At 44.9% G+C, this 21577-nt stretch overlaps 1 protein-coding gene and 4 non-coding genes across 5 annotated transcripts in view; 3 read left to right on the top strand and 2 right to left on the bottom strand.

Moving 5' to 3' along the window:
• LOC126236594 (single Ig IL-1-related receptor-like) overlaps nucleotides 1-21577 on the top strand; it is a 372809-nt gene that overhangs the window by 254120 nt on the left and 97112 nt on the right. The window lies entirely within an intron of this gene.
• Nucleotides 7319-7393, bottom strand: Trnas-cga (transfer RNA serine (anticodon CGA)). The gene has a single exon. It is a non-coding gene; the product is annotated as a tRNA-Ser (tRNA).
• Trnat-ugu (transfer RNA threonine (anticodon UGU)) lies at nucleotides 17522-17596 on the bottom strand. Its single transcript has one exon. It is a non-coding gene; the product is annotated as a tRNA-Thr (tRNA).
• On the top strand, nucleotides 17813-17887 carry Trnat-ugu (transfer RNA threonine (anticodon UGU)). Its single transcript has one exon. It is a non-coding gene; the product is annotated as a tRNA-Thr (tRNA).
• Trnat-ugu (transfer RNA threonine (anticodon UGU)) lies at nucleotides 18219-18293 on the top strand. The gene has a single exon. It is a non-coding gene; the product is annotated as a tRNA-Thr (tRNA).

Below are 21577 nucleotides of genomic sequence, written 5' to 3'. Positions count from 1 at the left end.
GCCATTTGTGATAGCAGACTGCGACCGGGTCTCTCTCTCTCTCTCTCTCTCTCTCTCTCTCTCTCTCTGTCACACACACCAACAACAACACTGATATTTCAAGATCGAGATTAGTTTCTTAATTTCATTCGAATAAAGAGGAGATTTTTTCCAAGCTGCTCATCATAACAAAAATGAGCCATACCATACACCCAGAGAGAGGTACATACATTTTACAGAAAGTCTACCAATAGTGTATAACTTAACGCTCTGACACAGAACGGCAAGATTTCCGGCCACCGTGGAAAAATATCAGTCGTTGGTCTTTCTAACAAGAATTGTAGCATATACACTATTTATAATGAATAACATCGACTACTGCATGTAATACCTCTATTAAGTTTCTAAGAAAGATCCGGAATCGTTTACAAAACAAAAGATATTGGAATCAGCTGGTCGCGAACCACCTACGTACAGGAAGTCTTTACCTACCGATATGCAGTTTCCTGTCATTTTATTGTAACGAATTGTAGCTAAAACGACACGCCTTTTTCGAGCGATCTTCAATGTGATGACGCTTTGAAACGAACTGATTCATATGACGTAATTTATAATAAAAAAACGGTACCAAAAACAAGTTTTAATTCCATGCAATATGGCAGCTCCTAAGTTCTGCTCGATGGTGTCGTTCCTCTGCATGATATAGTAATCTGGCGTGCCAGATTCTCCATTTCACGCTCCCCAGTGTAGTGGAACGTGGAATTGCACGCTGTGACGTCACCGGCTCCTTGTCCACGCGCTTGTTCACGTCCCGTGGGAGGACGGCTTAAGTATGATTTTTTTCCGGACTGGGTTGACGCAGCTGCAGGAAATGAACTACCACATGATATTCCACTTTATGAATGGGCTGCAGCACACTGATTTCGCTCCCCTAGCGGCGTTCTGCTTAATAGTGGCGCGGGGATTTCAAAGTGTACCGAGACTGCAGACCCGTTCCTGCAAACGAACAAGAAATTCAGAAAAACAGAAAATCAGTTGGTAGAGCACTTGCCCGCGAAAGGAAAAGATCCCGAGTTCGAGTCTCGGTCCGGCACACAGTTTTAATCTTCCAGGATGTTTCATATCAGCACGGCATCCGCTGTGGAGTGAAAATTTCATTCTAGAAACAACCCCCAGGCTGTGGCTAAGCCATGTCTCCGCAATATCCTTTCTTCCAGGAGTGCTAGTTCTGCAAGGTTCGCAGGAGAGCTTCTGTGAAGTTTGGAAGGTAGGAGACGAGGTACTGGCGGAATTGAAGCTGTGAGGACGGGGCGTGAGTCGTGCTTGGGTAGCTCAGTTGGTAGAGCACTTGCCCGCGAAAGGCATAGGTCCCGAGTTCGAGTCTCGGTCCGACACAGTTTTAATCTGCCAGGATGTTTCATATCAGCGCACACACTGCCGTAGAGTGAAAATTTCATTCTAGAAGAAATTAATTACTCAACTTTACTTTTTCGAGGTGATAATTACAACTTTATCACCAGCAGTACTCTACTCGACAGTCCTAAACCTAGATACAGGTCATTAAGAGACGTGCCTTCCGTAGATTCTAACAATTGTAATAGCACATATTTTCGAAAATCGATCAACTAAACATGCATCGGCTATTCAGTAATACTGGATGGCCCACAGGTAAAAATATTTTTTCCGTCGGCCGCCCTACAAAGATGTAGATGCTTTCGTGCCCTCTACTGCATCTGATAGGACCGACATACGAGGGTGGTTTGAAAAGTTCTCGGAACGCAATAGAAAGGAAGTGCTTACGTCACTCAAACTTTTTTTATTTTTCAACATAGTCTCTCTGTAGATTAATGCACTTGGTAAAGCGATGTTCTAGTGACTTGATCCCATCTCGAAAATAAGTTTCCTCCAGGCCTACAAAATAGTTGTCAACTCCGGCTGTCAGTTCTTCGTTTGAAGTGAATATTCGTCCACCAAGAAAAACTTGCAGTTTTTGGGAAGAGATTGAAGTCGGTGGTGCCAAGTCAGGTGAATAAGGCGTCTGTGGCAATAATTCTTACCTTAGTTTGTGTAATTATGCCATGGCGACGCACATGTGTGCGGACGCGCGTCAAGAGTCGCGGCATCCATCTTGCAGATTAATTTTCATTTCTAATTCTTCAGGTAAAATGTGATATACCCTTTCAGATGACTTCTGGCAAGCATGAGCAATTTCACGCCCTTTCAATCGCCGATTCTTCATGACGATGAGTTTGTGCATCTCTTCGACGAAACGTGCACTGAAGAGCCAAAGAAACTTTTATACCTTCCTAATATCGTGTATGGCTCCTGCGAGCACGCAGAAGTGCCGCAAGACGACGTGGCGTGTCTGAAGTAGTGGTGGAGGGAACTGACACCATGGGTGTCCATAAATCCGTAAGAGTACGAGGGGATGGAGATCTCTTCTGAACAGCACGTTGCAAGGCACCCCAAATGTACTCAATAATGTTCTTGTCTTGCGAGTTTGGTGGCCAGCGGAAGCCAATGGTTCGAGAGGTTCCTACACGTATTAAACTTATCCTGCGGAAGTCCCTCGGTCTTCCAGCTCTGGCGCGGTAACTCGGTGAATGGCGAGGCGCACTGACCATTTGAATGGTGACCGTCACAGAAAGTTCTGATGTCACCTTTGCTATCGTGTATACACAGGATGCAGGTCTGCGATGTTGTCTATGCGTCTGGGTGCGAGCACCAATGAAAATGATCTCATCTGAGAGGTAGCCGTCACAAAAATTTGAAGGGTTAGGGCAGAGAGAAAAAAGTGCCACGGTGAGCTGTGGGAAGGAACCTCTGCGGCAGCTGATAAGTGGGTGAGTTACCTTTGTCGCTGGCCACCGGCGTTGTGTCCTGCGCCAGCCACAGCTGGAGCGAGCCTCTGACATACCAAACTCATCACCAGCGAGGCAAGTTCGATGATGACATCGTCCAGCCAGTTTAAATTATAGTGTGGGTTTTGTTGGCGATTTACGTGACTCTCTGCGGCAGCTTGACGTTAAGTTCTGTATGGGTGGCGGTACCTATCGGATTGGCTGCAAGTCGGCGGTTCGCCGATATATCGTTTCCGCTACTGAGCGTGGTCCTTCAGTCGCTCTCTCACAGCGAAACAGGTCTCAGTTCTCCAAGGTTCTCAGAGACGAAAATAAGTCTCTTCTCTACAGGATGCTATTTATGTATTAGCTTTTACTTCATTACATTTCAGACAGAAGCAATGAAACAGAAACATGGGTGACACCAGCGATGCTTTTGTAACTGCTTTCTGTTTTCTTAAGTCGCATTGGAAAGTAGAGAAAATAATAGCTGATCAGCTGGAATTGCAAATTGTTTCGAAGTTCACAAGAATCTAAAGGTGATGCTACCGATAAAGAATTCAGCTGAAATTAAGGAAACGTACGGGCAGAAAGAGATTGTCTGACAGTCCACGTAAACTAAAGAAAAAGCTCTTCTTCCTAATCAAATATAAACGTCGTCTGCAGTAATTACGCTATTTTGAGCATGGTCATTTTGTGAAACAAGTTTATAGTCGTAGAAATTTTAAGGTACGGTTTGTTGACACTTTGACACGTATTAATAAAAGTACTAACGTAAACTAACTTTGTCGATGTGGATTTAGGTCAATTCTGAAACATAAATGGAGAAAACGAAAGTCAAATTTCATTTTTTTGTACCAGCGGTATATTTTGTTAGCGTGTTTCCATTGCTGCCACGCCGTACAGGTTCTACAATAATCGGCAGATTCATGTGACTAGGTACAGCCATGTTAGAGTTCAAAATACCGCGCGTTGTTATCTCGCAAAGCAACCATGGAAAATGACCGTGAAAAACGTCCTCGCTGGTAGCTGCGGTGGTTTGCTGTGTACTTTTTTGTCTTGCTCTACGTGGGTAGAACACAATTTATGATCACTTACAATGGCGGTAAGGCAGAGACCGGTGGAACAAACAGGCGCTTCCTGAGGCTGACAGCAGAGTTCACGAAGTGAACGGCTAACCAAATACTATCGAAGCGCGAGTAGGAGTCGCGCTTTGTGGCTTCACTACGAACTCAATTATGTGTATATATATGTAGTTCATCCATCCCGGGAATCGCGAATCTGGACGATATAGATACTGGCAGGATATCGGCCCCGGGAATTCCAAGACCGAATCTCTATAGCAGTTCCTGAGACTAGCGCGGATATACAAAAACAAGCAAGCAAGGGACTTCAGTTTATATATGTAAAGAGACAACGTTTAATCAAATATTTTTATTTACTTGCTAAAACATTACTACACGTTATCATTTTATGCTAGCATGCAGTAATATTTTTCTGTTATAAGTTTGACGAATATGAATGTAGCGTAACTACTAACAAGGGAACCTCCCCATCGCACCCCCCTCAGATTTAGTTATAAGTTGGCCTTGAAAAACTGAACACAGATCAATCGAGAAAACAGGAAGAAGTTGTGTGGAACTACGACACTGGTGACGGCATGTGCGTCACATGACAGGAATATGTTGTCGACCCACCTAACTTGTATACTTGGTGAATGGGTAAAAAGATTCTTCTACCTTACCCTATTTAGGTTTTCTTGTGGATGTGATAATCACTCCCAAAAAAGTGATGAAAACATAAGAGTTTGTCACATAAACTGCAACAAATGAATGCAACAGTTTCACAGCCGCTCAGTTTTGTCTGTGCTCTGTCAAAACATATATTTTTAACGTTTTAAAATTTTTCCGTGTGTAGACCGTCAAATCTTGCATATGTCCAAGCAAATCTGAACATGTCCTGGAATTTTGGAGAGCGAAGTTGATTATATGTGAGTGCTTGAACTTTGATAATTGTCTGAAAATAAAAAATTAAAATTTTCTCCTGAGGGAAGACTTGAACCAAGGACCTATCGTTCCACAGTTGCACACGCTAACCACGGGACCACGGCGCTCATGGGTTTACACCCACCTGGATGTTGCTTATCTTACACATGGACTACTCAGTTTGTATATTTTGCTTATTTTTTCATAGTTCCACACAACTTCTTCCTGTTTTCTCGATTGATCTGTGTTCAGTTTTTCAAGGCCTATCCACTGTACCAACGTATAACTAATTCTGAGGGGGGTGCGATGGGGAGGTTCCCTTGTAAGAGCAAACAGATTTTTTTATGCGATACAATTACAGTTTTCGGATTTTTCTCCTTATTTGTATTGCGGAACCTTGCTTCTTGACAAATTTCACTATTCTAGGACACGGGACGTATTCCACAATTTTTTATGAGTATCAAAAGTGTGACGTAATTTGCTGTATCTTTTAATTTTATTTACTTAGAAGCAGATTTTTTTACACCGCCATGGGACCTTAGTATGTGGCACAAATGTCAACTCGATACGTTTATACGTTCCTGAGAAAAAGGGTTTTAACATTCGGACAAACAGACAGACAACAAAGCGATCCTAGAAGGGTTTCATTTTTATGGATTGATGTATGGGAGCCTGAACCCAAGTACAGAGTACAGCAAAGTCGTCTATAGAATCAAAACTGCAACATAGAGCAGGCCAACACGCTGCTGATCAATAGCTCGTACTGAATGCTTCAATGTCAAGCATGAGACTGGCTGGCAACCGCAGGTCGCTGTGTTAACAGGCTGTCTCGCGTCAACGGACGGCTTCACGTGACACGCTTGCGGCTGCGGCCGAAATACACTGAAGCGCCGAAGAAACTGGTATAGGCATGCATACTCAAATACAGAGATACGTAAACTGGCAGAATACAGCGCTGCGGTCGGCAATGCCTATGTAAGACAACAAGTGTCAGGCGCAGTTGTTAGATCGGTTACTACTGCTACAATAGCAGGTTATCAAGATTTAAATGAGTTTGAACGTGGTGTCATAGTCGGCGATGAGACACAGCATCTCCAAGGTAGGTAGCAATTAAATGGGAATTTTCTCCTACGATCATTTCACGAGTGTACAGCGAATATCAGGAATCCGGTAAAACATCAAATTTCCGACATCGCTGCGGCTTGAAAAGTTCCTGCAAGAACGGGACCAACGACGACTGAAGAGAATCGATCAACGTGACACAAGTGCAACCCTTCGGCAGACTGCTGCAGACTTAAATGCTGGGCCACCAACAAGTGTCAGCGTGCGAACCATTCAACGAAACATCGATATGGGCTCCCGGAGCCGAAGGCCCACGTGTGTACCCTTGATGACTGCACGACATAAAGCTCTACGCGTCGCCTGGGCCCCTCAACACCGACATTGGACTGTTGGTGACTGGAAACATGTTGAACATGTTGCCTGGTCTGACGAGTCTCGTTTCAAATTGTATCGAGCAGACGGACGCGTACGGAGATGGAGACAACCTCATGAATCCATGGACCCTGTATGTCAGCAGGGCACTCTTCAAGCTGGTGGAGGCGCTGGAATGGTGTGAGGCGTGTGCAGTTGGAGTGATACGGGACCCCTGATACGTCTAGATACGACTCTGACAGGTGACACGTACGTAAGCATCCTGTCTGATCACCTGCATCCATGTTCATGTGCATTCCGACGGACTCGGTAAATTCCAGCAGGCAATGCGACACCCCGCACGTCCACAACTGCCACAAAGTGGCTCCAGGAACACTCTTCTGAGTTGAAACACTTTCGCTGGCCACCAAATTCCTCAGACATGAGCATTATTCAGCATATCTGGGATGCCTTGCAACGTGCTGTTCAGAAGAGAGCTCCACCCTCTCGTACTCTTACGGATTTATGGACAGCCTTGCAGGATTCATAGTGTCAGTTCTCTCCAGCACTACTTCAGACATTAGTCGAGTTCATGCCACGTCGTGTTGCGGCACTTTTGCGAGCTCGCGGGGGTCCTACATGATATTAGGCAGGTGTAATATTTCTTTGGCTCTTCAGCGTATAATGCCCAGGTATCTCTAACCTGTATTCCATCTCGATTCTCTGGCTGGACGAGGAATCCCGATCACTGCCGGATACTAAATGGACGTCATTAAATTTGTTGTTGATGAGAAGACTAAACGAGTTACAGCGCTCACTGAAAGCATGCATGCTGAATGTCGAAGCTGGGTGAAGTCACTGGTGTGGGTTCACGACAGAACGAAACGACGGTGAGTGGAGTGGGATTCAGCTGTCTGCCTCAAAGAAGAAGCAAAGTGCACACAGTAAGTATTCCACTGACGGGGTTGAGTGTTGATAGTGAGCAGTACACAGATAAACCAATTGTGCCGAAACCACACAGACTTTGGCGCATAGTACTGGACTTCAGAGCCAGCCAGGAAACACAACATTGTTCTGAAACTTCCTGGCAGATTAAAACTGTGTTCCCGACCGAGACTCGAACTCGGGACCTTTGCCTTTCGCGGGCAAGTGCTCTACCAACTGAGCTACCGAAGCACGATCCACGCCCGGCCCTCAGAACTTTACTTCTGCCAGTATCTCGTCTCCTACCTTCCAAACTGATACTGGCAGAAGTAAAGTTGTGAGGACCGGGCGTGAGTCGTGCTTCGGTAGCTCAGTTGGTAGAGCACTTGCCCGCGAAAGGCAAAGGTCCCGAGTTCGAGTCTCGGTCGGGCACACAGTTTTAATCTGCCAGGAAGTTTCATATCAGCGCACACTCCGCTGCAGAGTGAAAATCTCATTCTGACAAGATTGTTCTGTTTTGGCATTTGGCATGGTGCCTGAATAAACGATAATAAGTAAAAAAAAAAAAAAGCATACTGCAGGGTGGTTATAATAAACTTTCGCTACTTGAGCCATTGTAGACAAAAAAAAAAACTTTATGGGCACCCAATTTTTTAGGAGTATGTTCAGACTGTGCACTGCAAGATACGCGTTGTTAGTAATGTTAGTGTCCTGACGCCCCGTTATATAGTGTCCTTGGGCGCCGTTAGGCCCCGCTACTGGTACAGCAACGTAGGGTTGTGAAACACAAGCATGGGTGTGCACTGCAGTTGCAGACAGTCAACATGGATCTGGACAAGGTGACGCATTGAAGGAATACAGGGATGTCCTTTTTTCGCGCCAGGGTTTAAGAACATGATTCGGAAGTTCGAATTAACTTGCGATTTGGGAATTGTTCCTGGGAAAGGCCAACAGCCAATTACGCCTCAAGTTGTTAAGAAGTTACCGTTGCCACGTCTGAGACGCAATGCGCGATTCGTGACCCCCTCATGTGGAAACTAAATTGTGTTTCTGTGAATGGTTTATTCATTGTTTCTGTTCCGCATGTCCTTACAAATGTTTCCACAAAGTTTCATTGTCCGACGATCATTCGTGTTTGATGGGGGCTCTTTCAAATACAAAGAGTATAATTATAGCCACCCTCTACTTTAGAGTGCTATGAAACAGTGAAGCATTAGAATTTAAGGGGTCACTGGTTTATTCAGGCGAAACTTGGGCTAGTACAGATTACATTTTGAGTAAACGTGGTCGCAGGAATGGTATGTGAGTATAATCAACAAAAGTGCTAGGCCGTTCATTTGCTGCTCTGTGCGGTGCATTGACGTACAAGATGTATAGCGTGTCACAGTGCTTCGCCTGTAAGAATACGGCAGTGTACGCTGCCGGCCGCGGTGGTCTCGCGGTTCTAGGCGCGCAGTCCGGAACCGTGCGACTGCTACGGTCGCAGGTTCGAATCCTGCCTCGGGCGTGGATGTGTGTGATGTCCTTAGGTTAGTTAGGTTTAAGTAGTTCTAAGTTCTAGGGGACTAATGACCACAGCAGTTGAGTCCCATAGTGCTCAGAGCCATTTGAACCATTTGAACCAGTGTACGCTACCTCTGCTTCAGGTTTCTCGAGCGAAAACACGACGATGCTGCCACCTTGCCGAGGTCTTCTGTTGGCTTTGCTGGGTAATAAAAAGTGCAGCTGCATATAAGCCTATAAACAACAGAATATTTTATCCGTGAATTGTATTCTATCAGCTTTTCTGTTTACTCGCGTCCCTCGTAAAGAGAAAATTTAAATCAGAATAACAAGAACGATATCTGAACACGACTTTATACTTCAGCGCTGCGATACCGCGTTTCGCCGAAAAGGTTTTTGGGGTCGGTGCTAATAAGAGCAGCTACGTACGCGGAATACGCTGTACGCGGAACAGAGCAGTTTGTGTGAGAGCGGTGTGAACGGCACGTTTATAGAGCGGAGCAGATACCCGAGGAGGAAAACAAACAGCCGGTCGGCTCTGGCGCTTGGCGGGCGAGCCGCACTGTCCAAATAACCCGGGATTCCCCGCCCGCAGTGTCGCCAACTGCGCGCACTTTTCCCGGCGAACTCTTTGCACAGGGCGACGGTCAGCGATTTTCCCCACAGCTGTTCCGCCAATCCGCCTCGCGCGTTTTATTTCACGAGGGCTGGCCTCGGGTCCTTTGAACTGCACACCGTTCAAGATAGCTTCGGAGGAGCGCAAGTTGCAGTAAAGTTCCGCGTGTATCATCTCCAGTTTCGTTTGGTCTGAGGTTTCGTGGCGCTCGCCAGGAAAGAGGCTACGTGCACACTTAAAGATTTACGTAAACAGTAAAGAACATTTTTCTGTCTACCACAAAACAGCTTCACTTTAGCGAAAATTTAGTTTTGTTACTTGTTGCACAATAGCGGAAGTGTCACTTGATCCGCGTAAGCCATCTTAAGATGTATGGTGGAGAGTATATATTATATGTGTAGTTTTTCTTTTTTTTTCAGTGCTGTGCTTCAGCGCGACTCGAAATGTTCGGGTAGATGTCAAAGCTCAAGAAATCTAGGGGTTTGCTCGAGCTTTGTTTGCCGCACACTCTAGTGACTTCTGCCAGTGCTACATCCACGTGTCTTAGCGTTATTAATATATATGGATTTTTATCATAAAAGCAATTGTGAAACTCATACTGCAGTAAATTATAGAGTGTAGGCGTAAGTGAACACAGCCTCTAATAAATAAATGCATAAATGATGACAACCCTGGTTCAGTCTCGGGCTTTATATCCTTATGAGATCTACATTAATACTGTATGAGAATTCTTGTTGTAAAGTAATTCAAATACAACAGGAGTTTGTACGATGGTACCAATTTTACATGTGTTTCATGGAAAAACCAGATTTCAAGCAGAGCTATAGCTTGTTCTTCTGGTAATTTTGACTCTTCTTGAAATTTTCGTTCCTGGATATTCAACAGTAAACCATACTGTGATATACAATGACGCCCTTGCAGCGCCTACGACAGGAACAGGATAAGGATCTCGGTGGCGCTTTCGCGCTTACTGAACGAATCCTAGGCGAAATGCGTGCCCTTCTTTTGGTCTTCTCTATTCCATCTATCAGTCCTATATGGTACGTTTCCCAGAGTTACGAACAACATTTAGGTATTGATCGAACGAGTGATTTGTAATCTCCATCGTTTGTGGGTGGACAACACTTCCTGACGATTCTTCCAGCGAATCTGCGATCTTGTCTTTTCTACGACCAATTTTATGAGGTCGTTCCACATTTAATCGCTCTGCACGCTTGCTGCCCTATTTTTAACGTATGTAACTGTTTCCACTGATTTTCCGGCTATCGTATAGTGCAACACAATTCAGTGACCACGGATATGTGTATTATAGCAATTATTGCAAAAAAAAAAATGGTTCAAATGACAAGTGTGAAACTTATCACGCTGCACTGACAAACCGATGAGACACGGCTAGAGCTGCGCTCTTCCAAAACCACGATTCGTTGGTTTTGGTACCTCATAAGTGACGTAGTAAATGGCAGGATTACCGGCAGCGTGGTAGGGCAAAAAATGAATGTGTGAACGAGAAACCGGGAGCCGACGACTGCTCTGTGTATTTTGTTTGTTTGTTTTGCTCATAATTAAAACCGCACATCGTTCAATGTTAGTCCGTTGTGTATTTTATATTCTTACAAAATATAAATTGCATTTTATAAGTAATAAAAATTAGTTACTCACGTAACTTCTGCGCTTTTATGCAAGCAAAACAGTTACTTTTAATGCAAGGACAGTTTACACGAACAAAACATAAAGAATTTGTATAATTATTGTTGTCATTTTGTGCTCAGTAGAACGTTCTTCATCATGATCAAATACGAGTTCTCTGTTATCATTGATAAGTGCGAAAGTTGTTTTTGAATATCAGAAACAGGTTTTATAAAAGCTCGACGACATATTGAAAGGATATTTGATATGCTTAAAAAAAATAAAAATAAAAAAGTGATTTATTGTTTGAGGAAATCGAATAGTGTTTTTATTTTATTTTTAACAATTTTCGAATAAAATCTGAATTGCACATTGATAGTTTCAATTTCACTAAAAGTACTGTTTATTTTTAAGTAACAGACAGGAGGATAACTATGCATAACAAAAATGTTCCATAGTTTACTCTGTCATTTGTATATTTTCACTCAGTTTCTAGACGGCTCACCACTTCCGGTTTCTAGGGGAATCTAATAAGACAATGATCACAAACGCAAACAAAGCGATCGCTATGAGATAACGCCCGATAGGTCTGCAATGCACCTAACGTACAGGTAACACTGCTACGACCTTAACTGACCAAGGCTACTAGGAAGACTACCGTAGTCTACGCTTACTTATGGTAGTCCACGGTATCCTACCGTGGTTTTTCAACTCTAGCCAAAACATAATGACCAAATGTTTTATCGCGTGTTGGTGCTTCTTTGGAAAACAATATAGCAGCGGAGGAGGAGATTACTGTTTAACGTCCCGTCGACAACGAGGTCATTAGAGACGGAGCGCAAGCTCGGGTGAGGGAAGGACGGGGAAGGAAATCGGCCGTGCCCTTTCAAAGGAACCATCCCGGCATTTGCCTGGAGCGATTTAGGGAAATCACGGAAAACCTAAATCAGGATGGCCGGAGACGGGATTGAACCGTCGTCCTCCCGAATGCGAGTCCAGTGTCCTAACCACTGCGCCACCTCGCTCGGTTAATACAGCAGCGATTCTGTGTAGCTTGGATTCGAAAAGTCCCTGATATGTTTCGGGAAGTATTTGACACCACATGCCAACGCACAGGTCACGCAATTCCCGGTGGTATATGGGCGCGGAGCTCGCAGGTGATAGCGGCACATAATGTGTTACATAAGATTCAGAGCAGACAAATTTGGTAGCCACGGTATAACGCGAATTCACTATCGTGCTTCGCAAACCACTGTTGCACGATTCTAACCTTGTGAGGTAGACAGTTAACCTGCTGGAAGACACCAAACACGAAGGTATGTAATTCGTCCGCAACAGTGTGCACGTGGTTCACAGCTGTCATGGCACCTCCTATTACTATCACAGGTCCGATGGAAACGCAGATCAATCTCCATCACAGCATAATACCTCCCGCATCGGTCTGATCCCGTGGCGCGGTGTACGTTTCGAGCAGCCATTTGGCTGGATGTGGATGATGGCCTGTTTGGAAACGTCATTGAGACAACATCTTTCCATTGATCTGCTGTCCAATCTACATAATGCCGTGCCCATCGTTATCAAAACTGAAGATGTCGTTCTGTCAACAAGGCAGTACTAGCACCGCATATAAATAGGCATGAAATCCACTACTGTTCGGAGAACACAATTGGCAACAAATCACTATCAACAGTCACAACGGGAGTGACCGTCCGAAAATAAACCTTTCAGTGTAACGATTGGAAGTAGGACTATTGATATTTTTAAAAATATCGGTTGTCCGATATATCGATATTAAAAAATATCTCGGTATCGGGCGTCGACATATCAAAAAATTATCCATGTATCAACGGAAAAAATATCGACGCAACCACCAAAACAAATATCGGATGGACATAGTAAATTTACTGCCAGTTTTAGAGCTGTATATCTTAAACTGACAAAACTCTACCATCTGGTGAGCAAGATGTATGAAACAGGCGAAATACCCTCAGACTTCAAGAAGAATATAATAATTCCAATCCCAAAGAAAGCAGGTGTTGACAGATGTGAAAATTACCGAACAATCAGTTTAATAAGCCACAGCTGCAAAATACTAACACGAATTCTTTACAGACGAATGGAAAAACTAGTAGAAGCCGACCTCGGGGAAGATCAGTTTGGATTCCGTAGAAATACTGGAACACGTGAGGCAATGCTGACCCTACGACTTATCTTAGAAGCTAGATTAAGGAAAGGCAAACCTACGTTTCTAGCAGTTGTAGACTTAGAGAAAGCTTTTGACAATGTTGACTGGAATACTCTCTTTCAAATTCTAAAGGTGGCGGGGTTAAAATACAGGGAGGGAAAGGCTATTTACAATTTGTACAGAAAGCAGATGGCAGTTGTCGAGGGACATGAAAGGGAAGCAGTGGTTGGGAAGGGAGTAAGACAGGGTTGTAGCCTCTCCCCGATGTTATTCAATCTGTATATTGAGCAAGCAGTAAAGGAAACAAAAGAAAAGTTTGGAGTAGGTATTAAAATCCATGGAGAAGAAATAAAAACTTTGAGGTTTGCCGATGACATTGTAATTCTGTCAGAGACAGCAAAGGACTTGGAAGAGCAGTTGAACGGAATGGATGGTGTCTTGAAGGGAGGATATAAGATGAACATCAACAAAAGCAAAACGAGGATAATGGAATGTAGTCGAATTAAGTCGGGTGATGTTGAGGGTATTAGATTAGGAAATGAGACACTTAAAGTAGTAAGGGAGTTTTGCTATTTAGGGAGTAAAATAACTGATGATGGTCGAAGTAGAGAGGATATAAAATGTAGACTGGCAATGGCAAGGAAATCGTTTCTGAAGAAGAGAAATTTATTAACATCGAGTATAGATTTAAGTGTCAGGAAGTCATTTCTGAAAGTATTTGTATGGAGTGTAGCCATATATGGATGTGAGACATGGACGGTAAATAGTTTGGACAAGAAGAGAATAGAAGCTTTCGAAATGTGGTGCTACAGAAGAATGCTGAAGATTAGATGGGTAGATCACATAACTAATGAGGAAGTATTGAATAGGATTGGGGAGAAGAGAAGTTTGTGGCACAACTTGACCAGAAGAAGGGATCGGTTGGTAGGACATGTTCTGAGGCATCAAGGGATTACCAATTTAGTATTGGAGGGCAGTGTGGAGGGTAAAAATCGTAGGGGGAGACCAAGAGATGAATACACTAAGCAGATTCAGAAGGATGTAGGCTGCAGTAGGTACTGGGAGATGAAGAAGCTTGCACAGGATAGAGTAGCATGGAGAGCTGCATCAAACCAGTCTCAGGACTGAAGACCACAACAACAACAACAACAACATCTTAAGTATTGATTTATTATTACATATTCTGTACGTCAACAAGCTAGCAGCCTGCGTATCCCCCTTAGAGCAAGAGTTGGAAAGAAAACGATACACGTTTGGCGATAACCACTGTGCTAACAATGGAAACTGCAGGTAAGTGGCACAATAAAAGGTCTTCGAAGGATCCATCGTTCGGTATCGTCACACATCGGATGTGTCTGGAAGACTTCGTGTCGACTTCCCTGTTTATTCATTCGTGCTAACGCCAGCGACCTGGCAGTTGTAGTGTCAGAATTGCAGCGGTGAAGTTAAACGTTGCGATTAAGTCAGCATTTTCCCTCACACGTCTCCGCCCACCGCAAAGACCAATCCCGTCATTTAGATTTTTGTTCATCAGTTTCAGCAACTGTTTCTGAGCAATGCCGATGTGCAGAAATAACACGCTAGTTGCATTAGAAAACTGTTTATAACGCAAGTGATGTGCTGTTTCTTCACATCGCGTGTCTTGTTATTCCATTCATACTGCACCCCTCCCCCTGTGCAATCTGACTTCTTCTTTGTGCCATCTATACCTGCTCTATTTTTTGAGAACTATTGATACATCGATGTTTTATCAACAGACCTAATTGGAAGTAGGGAGCAGTGGACGAACGAACTGCGACACTGTGTAGGAGACATAGTCTTTTTTTTTATCATAGTCCAATGTTGCCTTCTGAACTAGCTAAGTAGTTTTGACTGAATGATGGACTGATTGGTGTTTAGGAGAAGTTCCGGTCCAGTACATCGAGTCGTCGCACCTGTCCTTACCAGCTTACGAGCTTGTTGATTGCCACCGATTCCTGAGTGACCAGAGACCCACAGCACGTTTGCCCTGTTGCTTTTCCCTAGTCTGATAAGGGCTCTGTGGCATTCTTCGATGATCTCGGATCTCATTGCAAGGGCTGATAAAGATTTCAGCGCTGCGTGGCTGTCTAAAAAAATTCAGAAGCTACGAGTTTTGTATCAAATGGTTCAAATGGCTCTGAGCACTATGGGACTCAACTGCTGAGGTCATTAGTCCCCTAGAACTTAGAACTAGTTAAACCTAACTAACGTAAGGACATCACAAACATCCATGCCCGAGGCAGGATTCGAACCTGCGACCGTAGCGGTCTTGCGGTTCCAGACTGCAGCGCCTTTAACCGCACGGCCACTTCGGCCGGCAATTTTTTGTATCAACTACGCAAATACTCCTCCGCACACACCCTGACAGGGGATATTTCTGCCTGGAATACCTCGGCAAGCTTCCCTAGGAGAGTGCGCTCACCAGTCTAGGCTGTACCCCGTACACCCCGCCCCCAGCGCCTTCGTCTGTTTTCGACCTGTCTACTGACGGGTTGAAAGTACAGAGCGTGTGTAGAATGAAGAAGGCTCGCGATCTATCTGAATTTGACCGAGGGCAGATTGTGATGACCCGAAGGCTCAGCACGAACATTTCGAAAACTGCACGACTTGTCGGCTGTTCGAGGAGTGCTGTAGCTGGTGTCTTCAACACGTGGCGAAACCATGGTGAAACCACATTCAGACGTCGTGGGGTAGGGCTGCCACTCCTCATTACAGATGGCGGACCCCGTAGGCTGGACAGATTGGTTCGTAGGGTGGGCAGACTGGAAAAACAGGACATGTGTCGAATTGTGGCGCAACTAACAACAGACTTTAATGCTGGACAGAGTACAAATGTGTATGAACACACAGTGCAACAAATACTCCAAATGATGGGCCTCTGCCGGCCGGGGTGGCCGAGCGGTTCTAGGCGCTACAGTTAGGAACCGCGCGACCGCTACGGTCGCAGGTTCGAATCCTGCCTCGAACATGGATGTGTGTGATGTCTTTAGGTTAGTTAGGTTTAAGTAGTTCTAAGTTCTAGGGGACTGATGACCTCAGAAATTAAGTCCCATAGTGCTCAGAGCCATTTGATGGGCCTCCGCAGGCGACGATCCATACATGTGCCAATGTTAACACCACGAGACATCGGTAACTACGACTGAAATGGGCGCGTGACCATCGGCAGTGGACGCTGGCGCCGTGGCGGAGTGTTGCATGGTCTGGTTAATCGTGATACCTTCTTCAGCATACCGGTGGGAGGACGGGAATCCGTCGTCTTCCAGGTGAACAGCTGCTTGACACATGTACTGCGGCATGGAGACAAGCTGGCGGCGGCCCCTTTATGCACTGGGGAAGATTCACGTGGACATCCATGGGTCCAAGGAATATCGTACACTGGTTGTAGACCACGTAACCCCTTCCTGACGATCATGTTTCTTGACGGCAGTGGCATTTTTCAACAAGATAATGCTCCATATCACAAAGCCAGGAGTGTGATGGAGTGGTTCGAAGAACACAGTGGCGAGCTCCAATTGGTGTGCTGTCCTCGCAACTCCCCAGATCTGAACCCGGTCGAACACATGTGGGATGTGATTGAACGTGACGTCAGAACACTTCGCCCCCTCTCCCCGGAATTTAGCAGAATAAGGTGACTTATGTCTCCAGAGGTGGCGCCAACTCCCTCCAGCAACCTACCAAGGCCTCACTGCTTCCATTCCACGACGCTTCGCCGCTGTTATCGTGCCAAAGGTAGACATACCGGCTGTTAGGTAGTAGGTGGTCATAATGGTCTGTCTGATCAGTGTACGGTCCAGAGCAGAAAAAAAAGAGCAACATACATGGTCAGTTCGATTTCACAGCAGGAAGGGAACTAGAGAAGCTCTCCTCGAAATCAGAACTATTCCAGAAACAATTCTGGTAAGAGGAAGTCAAGCACAGCATTGGTACAGATAGAACAGGGTTTCCGAAACTGTGTTCATTGGAACAGTGGTGTTCCGCAGGAAGTGAGTAAGTGCTCTGAAAAAGACTAATAATAACATGGCGTTTTTTTCGACATGTTTCATATCTTTGTAAAAATTTTATTAAGAATTTTAGCCGGCCGCTGTGACCGAGCGGTTCTAGGCGCTTCAGTCCGGAACCGCGCTACTGCTACGGTCGCAGGTTCGAATCCTGTCTCGGGCAGGGATATGTGTGATGTCGTTAGGTGTAAGTAGTTTTAAGTCTAGGGGACTGATGACCTCAGATATTAAGTCCCATAGTGCTTAGAGCCATTTTTTTATTAATTTTATATTATTAGCAATGATCTGAAACTGAGGTAATTACTGAATAAGAACCTTTTTCTCATTTTAAAAAAAAATTATTAATTTTATGAATTGAAATGATAATTAAATGAACACCCTAGCTGCAAGCAGGCGTTGATACACTTCGTTGGGGACATGTTGAAAATGTGTGCCCCGACCGGGACTCGAACCCGGGACCTCCTGCTTACATGGCAGACGCTCTATCCATCTGAGCCACCGCGGGCACAGAGGATAGCGCGTCTGCAGGGACTTATCCCTTGCACGCTCCCCGTGAGATCCACATTCCCAACATGTCCACAACACTACTTTCGTAGTGCGCCTATTAGATGTTTGCCCATCATATAGGCGCACTACGAAAGTAGTGTTGTGGACATGTTGGGAATGTGGATCTCACGGGGAGCGTGCAAGGGATAAGTCCCTGCAGACGCGCTATCCTCTGTGCCCGCGGTGGCTCAGATGGATAGAGCGTCTGCCATGTAAGCAGGAGGTCCCGGGTTCGAGTCCCGGTCGGGGCACACATTTTCAACATGTCCCCAACGAAGTGTATCAACGCCTGCTTGCAGCTAGGGTGTTCATTTAATTATCATTTCAATTCTAGTAAAGCTGCATGGTCATATATAGTTAAAATAAATATGGGTTCCCAGCCTTTGACCTTCTTGTGTGCGAACGCACACGCTATGCCCGAACTCGTACGGGACTTGGTAGATTACTCTGCCACGAGTAATGAGTATGATGGGCAAACATCTAATAGGCGCACTACGAAAGTAGTGTTGTGGACATGTTGGGAATGTGGATCTCACGGGGAGCGTGCAAGGGATAAGTCCCTGCAGACGCGCTATCCTCTGTGCCCGCGGTGGCTCAGATGGATAGAGCGTCTGCCATGTAAGCAGGAGGTCCCGGGTTCGAGTCCCGGTCGGGGCACACATTTTCAACATGTCCCCAACGAAGTGTATCAACGCCTGCTTGCAGCTAGGGTGTTCATTTAATTATCATTTCAATTCTAGTAAAGCTGCATGGTCATATATAGTTAAAATAATTTTATGAACCTTCCAAATAGACATGGTGTTGCTTCAAAGTACCAGGATTCTTAAAGCGTTCTGTTACCTTCGATAAGGTGAACTGGAAGCACTCATTTAAGACCACGAAGAACATGAGACCTGTCTGAGGCGACGGAAGACTCTTTGTACTCATGTACAAAAACCAAAACACACAACTGACGTGAATAGAAACGTAAAGACTGCATCCGTTACAAGGGGAATGAAACAAGATTGCGCACTATTCCCGTAATTGTTCAAAATGTTGGTTGCGGAAGCCATATCCAAGTTTACGCAAAAGACGAAAGGCATTGCATTAACAGCAGTTTCGGAGAAGAAACTGAGTAAAGTGCTGCGACGTTTATCATCAGCACTTTAGGAAGCAAAATTAAAAATAAACATTTCAAAAACAAAGTAACACTTGTCGAAAAATCCAGCGAAGAGAAGCTGGCAAACATCAAGAAAGAAAATGAAACCGTAAGACAATCGGTGCATCACGGAAATCAGGAGACCTGCCCTCGCTAAACAGGCCTTCAGTAACAAGACACACAAGTATTAAAGTATTAAAACTACGAAATAAGTCATCAAAACATTTGTCTGGAGTGTTTTCTTATATGACTATGAAATATGCGTCCTAATGCAACATTATATGCAGCAGCTAGAAGATGGAGAGAGGAAAAGTCGAACGAGTGGGTCCTTGGGTAAATAGATGAAACAAGGAAATTGATCGCTAACATAGGAAGAAAAGAACAAGATAATTAATTCCTGTGACATACGTCTCAACAATTTCTTGATCGCTATATTGGAAGGAAAGTTGTAAGGAAGAAAGGAGGAGAAAGACTGCGTAAATGTCTCTATTCTGTGATGGGTAGACCTAAATTCAGACAGTACGTTGAACTTGAAACGCACAGCAGGGGAGAGGCTAAATGTGGTTGCAGCGGAAAGACACAGCCTTCAGAATATGTTGTGAAACGTATCGCTTCTTCCCATATACGTCCCGCGAAATGACCTCGACGATAAAATTAGAGCCGGCCGAAGTGGCCGTGCGGTTCTGGGCGCTGCAGTCTGGAACCGCGAGACCGCTACGGTCGCAGGTTCGAATCCTGCCTCGGGCATGGATGTGTGTGATGTCCTTAGGTTAGTTAGGTTTAACTAGTTCTAAGTTCTAGGGGACTAATGACCTCAGAAGTTGAGTCCCATAGTGCTCAGAGCCATTTTTTTGATAAAATTAGATAGATGAGAGCTGATACCGACATGACTGTCGTTTGTCCCACATACAATGAATGCTGTAGGGAAGGCGGAAACAATGGTATCCTGCACCACAGGCTATAATAATGTTTCTGAGTTCGACACGTAGATGTAGACGCACGTATACAAGCGCCACGCGGGAGACGGATATAGACTGAGAGATTGTGTGTGTGTGTGTGTTTGTGTGTGATAGAGAGAGAGAGAGAGAGAGAGAGAGAGAGAGAGAGAGACGGATATAGACTGAGAGATAGTGTGTGTGTGTGTGTGTGTGTGTGTGTGTGTGTGTGCATGCGTGCGTGAGTGTGTGTGATGGATAGAGGCAGAGAGAGAGAGAGAGAGAGAGAGAGAGAGAGAGTACTGCAGTAACCCATTTGTTGTCGTCTTTCCACGCATCTAATTTTCTCAGGAACTCTTCGCATATAAGTCACAGTCAATTAAACTCGGGACGCCTTCCAGGAATAAAATCCGCCACACCCCAGTGACGGTCATAAATCTTGACGTTGCAGGCAGCGTGTCGCCGGTCCCGTGCTGCTCGCGGTGACACGAACAAGATGGACGTACCAGCCAGCACCACCCGGTACAGCCCCCCCCCCCCCCGCTTTTCTTTCTATTTGTGGCCTTCCCCATTGTAACGGCTGGTATTTCTTACGGGAAGTGATGCAACGAGCTTCACGGAGGTTCCGTCAAAAAGAACGTATTCTATTCTAAGCTGAATAACATTGCATATTCGCCATTGACCGTTCAGCTAGTATTCCTCTCTACACTGCAGTTACGCACGAGAATTCCCTGAAGCTGTTAAGATCGCTCAAATGGCTCTGAGCACTATGGGACTTAACTTCTGAGGTCATCAGTTCCCTAGAACTTAGAACTACTTAAACCTAACTAACCTAAGGACATCACACACACCCATGCCCGAGGCAGGATTCGAACCTGCGACTGTAGCGGTCGCGCGGTTCCAGACTGTAGCGCCTAGAGCCGCTCGGCCGGCAAGCTGTTAAGATGCATTGCCTAAAACGTGTACATTGTGCAGTTTGTCGGAGAGAAACTGACTCTGACAGTTGTCTTATTTCCGAAGTGGTTGGCTCATTATGGCTCTGTTCTCCGTTCTTCGCTAACGTTTATTATGCGTTTTAAATGTTAACTTGTCAGAAATGTTTTACGACTTATAAAGTATTACAAAAATTCTGGCTTATGCGAGTCACTATGACAGTTCATTATTTCGACAACGATACGTGTTGTATAACCGTGTACATCTACGCCCAGAAAACCAAGTGTGGCGGAGTGTACGTACGTAAAGGAGCAAGGAAACATGTTTGTTTCGTAAATAACTCACCATACTTGTAGACATAATCTCCTTCCTTTGAGAGGGAATATACACTTATTCCAGTGATCCTCCGGTTTTTTCATCCCTTTGGAATAATAGAGTCTGTCAAACTCTGCAAAATACACGCTGACTGCAACCGCCGCTTCCTCCATCTGATGAAAATATCTTACCAGCAAGCTAAAGTTTCAAGTTAGGAAATAGGAAGAAGTCACTTGCGGTGAGTATGGTGAAGAGGGTAGATGAGGAACCAGTTCAACGCACAATTAATGCACTTTCGCTAATGTTATCGCGGATGTGTGGTCTGGCTTCCCGCCTCCTGTTCTGAGCGTGGCTCCCGAGAACCACTCCGGGTACAGTTACTCGTAGCGCTCTTTCTCAGAAATACGATATCGAAACCAGTGGTGGAAACTGAGGCGCATCGACTCGAGAGAAGTGGCACTGTAAAAAAAGGATGGAAGATTAGGATTTATGACGCCTCTCGTAATCCTGATATTTCTTTTCTAGTTGGTAGTGGTTAGTCGTTGTTAATATTTGTTTCTTTCTGATCTCAGAGCGTGCTAGTTATTAATTTTCTTTGCGAAAACACGCCACAATTTATT

The sequence above is a fragment of the Schistocerca nitens genome, chromosome 2 (genome assembly GCF_023898315.1).
Source record: "Schistocerca nitens isolate TAMUIC-IGC-003100 chromosome 2, iqSchNite1.1, whole genome shotgun sequence".
NCBI lineage: Eukaryota > Metazoa > Arthropoda > Insecta > Orthoptera > Acrididae > Schistocerca > Schistocerca nitens.
This window is presented reverse-complemented; position numbering and strand designations above follow the sequence as displayed.